The 5,568-nt window shown below is 42.6% G+C and overlaps 1 long non-coding RNA gene across 1 annotated transcript in view; it reads right to left on the bottom strand.

Annotated features, from left to right (window-relative positions):
• LOC138981146 (uncharacterized) overlaps positions 1–5,183 on the bottom strand; it is a 6,593-nt gene extending 1,410 nt beyond the window's left edge. The window contains exons 1-2 of the long non-coding RNA XR_011460573.1: positions 4,643–5,183; positions 1–1,844 (exon numbers count right to left, since the gene is read on the bottom strand). The exon at positions 1–1,844 is cut by the window's left edge and continues 1,410 nt beyond it. This is a non-coding gene — a long non-coding RNA (uncharacterized lncRNA). The remainder of the gene's footprint in view (positions 1,845–4,642) is intronic.
• Positions 5,184–5,568: the final 385 nt, after the last annotated feature.

Here is a 5,568-nt window from a genome sequence, read left to right as displayed (position 1 = left end):
GTCGCAAGGGTCCTTTAAAGTTGGATTGTATACATATTTTGAAGTGACCTTGACCCTGAACTATGGAAGATAACTGTTTCAAACTTAAAAATTATGTGGGGCACATGTTATGCTTTCATCATGAGACACATTTGGTCGCATATGATCAAGGTCACTTTGACCCTTATGAAATGTGACCAAAATAAGGTAGTGAACCACTAAAAGTGACCATATCTCATGGTAGAAAGAGCCAATAAGCACCATTGTACTTCCTATGTCTTGAATTAACAGCTTTGTGTTGCATGACCTTAGATGACCTTGACCTTGGGTCAAGGTCACATGTATTTTGGTAGGAAAAATGTGTAAAGCAGTTCTTAGTGTATGATGTCATTGCTAGGTTTAGTTATTTGACCTTGACCCTGAAGGTCAAGGTCATGTAAAGGTCAAGGATGTGAGTCGTATGGGCTTTGCCCTTCTTGTTTAAATAGTGAACTGCGAAAGCGAGCTGTTTACGATTTGAAAAAGCAACGAGTGTAAATCTGGTACGACACAGCAAGCCATGTAGTATTCTGTTTATCCTACATTATATACTTCTGTGCCAGATCTAACTAAAAGTCACCGACAGCGATATTGCCTTTGGATCAACCGCTTTAGAACTTCAAACCACTTTACTCAATTTGACATTCATTCCTCCGCCATGACACACACTCTCAAACTAGGACAAAGTAGTTCGCCTTTGTCAACACTGTTAAGTTTAATATTCGAACAATCAAAACCGAGTACCTGCAAAACCGGTAAAATCCGTTGCGTTGATCGCGAGTCATGGCGGAGTATTCGAGCGAAGCAATGGTGACGCACGCTTCGAGACAATTTGTGGAAGAAATCAAACCCATCACTTCAAAATATACCAGATAAAAAGAAAAGCAGTGGCCACAGGATAAAAGAAACCAAAAGGAACAACAACAGCAAAGCATATCCTTCCTCGATAGGATTAGCTTGACCTTCCGGTTTATCCCATGTACTACTAATTTACATAGCTTGACCTTCCGGTTGACCTCATTTACATGATATACACACGTGTGATTTGAACGATTTTTATCTCACGGTTATCTCTCTCACGTATGTGGGATAAATTTACTAACATTGTTCACAGTTCTCTGGGGAAAACTAAATTCTTGCAAAGTGCACAGTCGGATGAGAAGTGACAGTCAAATGCATATATACCCCTTCTTCAAAGTCAGTCAAACAAAGTTGTCAGTCAAGTACTGCTTGAAACAGGTGTACATGGCAGGCAGGTTTGCTGGAGATTCGACTGTGAATGTTCTGCCAGAAGAAGAAAATGGTGCAAGCACAATGTTGTGTCCAAAAACAACCGATGCAGGAATCTGGCAGAAGTCAGCGATAGGTTCTCCTTTTTGTGGAACGATATTAGATCGAGCACCATGCCATTCACAAGTTCTGATGGACGGTCAAGGTCTTCCAGAAGGTCCGGATTGAGCAGGTGGTTTCTTGTGATCCTATGTTTCAGCAAATGAACCCCAACATTCCGGCCCATGATGCAACGCCCTGCGTCGATATCCAAAAATGCTTCTAGTTCTAATCCAGTCTTATTCCCCAGCTTTGTTGCTTCTTTCACTGTTCCCTCAATTTCTGCCTTGATTTCAAGTCCTTGCAGCAAGTTCACTCGAACACTTTGGGGAGAAATGAAACCAGGTCACTCCAATCCCTCCCTGTTTCCAACCGAAGCAGATCCAGCTGCAACAATAGCTTGTTGGTCAGTGGTACCAGCTGAAGTTTGGGTGGTCGACCTCTTCCAGTTGCTGTGAGTGTGAAAGCAGACTTCATTTGCTGGAAGTGAGCATCATCTGTAACACGCACAAACAAAACAAAAATGTAATACTATGTTCATAATATTTTTGTACTGAAACCATGAAGGCTACCAGTAAGTTCGTCACGCGGTAGATTCGTCACCCGTGACGAAATTACTGGCAGGGGTGGGCGGGTGTTAAGCTTAGAGCTTATGCTTTCAGATGTTTGATTTGTGGGAGAGATTCAAGATTCACTGACATTTTTTAGAGAGAGAGAAAGAGAGAGAGAGAGAGAGAGAAAGAGAGAGAGAGTTGTTATTTTAAAACCCGAGATCTACTCATTGTGCAGTTCTCAACTGAGCAGTTTTCAGACGACACAGTCCGAGCGTTGTTATTTTAAAACCCGAGATCTACTCATTGAGCAGTTCTCAACCCGAGATCTACTCATTGAGCAGTTCTCAAAAGCATGTAGTCTGAGAGAGGGAGCGAGAGAGAGAGAGAGAGAGAGAGAGAGAGAGAGAGAGAGAGAGAGAGAGAGAGAGAGAGAGAGAGAGAGAGAGAGAGAGACGGACGGACGTACATACACCCATATCCATGACACGCACGCACACACACGCACGTACAAACGCACAAACACTCACACACACCATCGCACACACACCCACACACTGACTAACACCCACACACGCGCGACCAAGAGAGAGAGAGAGGGAGTCCTATGACTTCAACCTCACTGTCAAGGAGGCAGAGAAACTCAATGTGAGGAGAGGGAGGGGTGGAAGGAGGTGAGAGAGAGAGAGAGAGAGAGAGAGAGAGAGAGAGAGAGAGAGATAGAGAGAGCCGCGCTCGGACTACTGTGGCGAAGTTACCGGGACCGGTGACGAATCTACCGTGTGACGAACTTACTGGAAGCCACCATGAAGGCCTGTTTACTTTCAGTTTTACTTTTGTCCCAAAACAAAAGTTTGCTTTGTTTTTCTGTCATGTATTTGGTTATTTTTTAACTCGTTTCTAATTTATTATATCACCTTGCTTGTCATGAGAAACAAATTAGTAATCACACAAGTTTGATGGACCATAAACTCTGATTAACTGGGGGGAAAAGGAAGAAGGAATGGAGATGCGCTAGGGTCAGTGCATGTGTTCTGCGCGAACTTAGAATCCGGTTTCATTCTAGAATGGACCGGGTCCAGGTTGGAATTCTAACCCTGCGCAAGTACAGGGGTGCCATTCTAGAATGAAACCCTTGTTGCTGGTCCATTCTAGAATCGGCCCTGCGCAAGGTTGGAATTTGGGTCCAAGTTGGAATAGTCATTTCAGTTAGACTATCACACAGCCAAAGCCACAAATGTGGATTTTCTGTTTGTTTTTGTTTTTTGTGTGTTTAGTTGGGGTTTTTTTCCGGGTTTTTTACACTTTACTCAAAGACATCGTGAATTGGGATTGTGATGTTCTGAAAGTGATTACGATTTTGAGAGACACTCAGCACTGATCGCTACGAACGGAAATTTCCGGACTGACAGTGTTTTGACGATCTCGCTTGTAACTGGATTTTCTGTTTGTTTTTGTTTTTTGTGTGTTTGGTTGGGTTTTTTTTCTCGGGTTTTTTACACTTTACTCAAAGACATCGTGAATTGGGATTGTGATGTGATGTTCTGAAAGTGATTACGATTTTGAGAGACACTCAGCACTGATCGCTACGAACGGAAATTTCCGGACTGACTTAATCTTATTCATATACATGAAGAGTTTGAAACGTGGGCATATCACAGTTTGGAAGGTAGGGATTCTGATAGATTAAATAAAAACTGTCAAACTTTTAGGCATGGAATTCCCCTTTGAGAGTATTTGTTGTGGTAGTACTACTACTATGAATTGCTTTCAATGTTTTTCCCATAATATTATAAAACCAGACAAAAGTTGTTGTTGATTTCTGTTTTTGTTAATGTCAACTTTTTTTTAAACCTGTGACAACAGCTCTATAACTCACTCTGTCCTTCTGTTGGTCTGTCTGTCGGTTAGTCGGTCTGACTGCCGTCTGTCTGTCTGTCTGTCTGTCTGTCTGTCAAAAAAATTGTCAAAAAAACAGACATTTCCGAGAGGGAGACAGCGCTGACATTGCAAGCGGCCGCAACCGGCTCTCATCACAAAAACAACTGCCCTGCAAACAATACCGCCCTGGTAGTCCCCCTTGCTATGGTCTGCCTTTGTTTATTGCGTACTCAGGAGTGTCAACTTTCTTGACATGACATGACATCGCAAGATCGCCAAAGGATTTTTTTCAGGGGTAGACAAATCAGCCCCATCTTATCAAAGGGAAGGTGCAGGTGGAGATAATTCAAGGGAAGACAACTCTGTCTTACCTACAAACATTACGGCCCCCTTTATTCAAGGGTTTCATTCTAGAATGGCACCCCTGTACTTGCGCAGGGTTAGAATTCCAACCTGGACCCGGTCCATTCTAGAATGAAACCGGATTCTAAGAACGCGCAGAACACATGTAAGCTACGCTACTCGTTGCTAGGCCTAGTCTTGCACTTCCGGTTTTAGCAAAGGAACAATTATTCCTTTTAATCCTAATTTAATCCTCAAGAAAACAACAACTGAGAAACAAAAACCATCGGAGTAATAATTCAAGATTAGTTTGAAACAAATATATCACATGTACGGCGAAAGGCAAAAAATAACTTAGGTCGTTTATCGAGTACCCCCATTTCAACACCCAATACAAAATGACCCAGCACAAACTACTATCATCAAAATGAAAACTACGCACTCAAAACGCTAAATTCAGCAGAATGGTTCGACAGATCAACTTCTAAACACTAAATGAACAGAAAAACATCAACACTTACCAAGGATGGGTTTGATTTCTTCCACAAATTGTCTCGAAGCGTGCGTCACCATCGCTTCGCTTGAATACTCCGCCATGACTCGCGATCAACGCAACGGATTTTACCGGTTTTGCAGGTCCTCGGTTTTGATTGGCTCGCGCTTCGCGCGCATGAATCTTAAACGGAAACTTCCATATTTGGAGGATTCACAAGAAATCGGACTTTCTAGCGCATCTTTTACGACTACGATCGTTTGAGTTGTTTTTAAGTTACGAAAGGTTAAAGTTGGGCAATTTTTTATTGTCCATGTCTAAAATCCACCATCGATTTAATCTAAAAAATACCCCCCCTAGAAAGAAAAGGGACTCTTTCTTTAGCAGTTGACACTGGTTTCCGATCGTTGAATGAAACTATTTTTAGAAAATACAACGCCGAAAGGGAAACACCACAAAAAGTTGAAGAGCAAGTAGTAATGGCGGTCGCGTCACGGCTGTCCGAAAATCCGGAGAGAGTATTTGTGATTCACGCACACGCATTCAATCCAAGCACATTTTGCAAACAAATGGCATGGGGTAAAAGACAAAGAATCCAACTTCATTTCTGTAGTTTCCATTTTCAATAATATGCCATATATTGAAAGCTGTCGGAAATTGAAAACGTGTTATTTTCAGCACAGATCTCGCTTTCCCGCATGGGACTAGCGTTACTGCCGCTACCTACTTTTAGGTATGAAATGATAGCATGTGCATGTGTGTAGGTATGCGAGCGCACGCTCGCGCGCGCGAGCATGTGTGTGTATATGTGTGCATGTGTGTGTGTGTGCATGTGTGTGTGTGTGTGTGTGTGTGTGTGTGTGTGTGTGTGTGTGTGTGACGTGTAAGTGTGTGTGTGTAAGTGTGTGTGAGTTTGTGTGTGCGTGTGTGTGTATACGTGGGTGTGTGTGTATG

Source organism: Littorina saxatilis, linkage group LG12 (assembly GCF_037325665.1).
Source record: "Littorina saxatilis isolate snail1 linkage group LG12, US_GU_Lsax_2.0, whole genome shotgun sequence".
Taxonomy (NCBI): domain Eukaryota; kingdom Metazoa; phylum Mollusca; class Gastropoda; order Littorinimorpha; family Littorinidae; genus Littorina; species Littorina saxatilis.
Note: the sequence above shows the minus strand (reverse complement) of the source record. Positions and strands in the feature narration are given on the sequence as shown.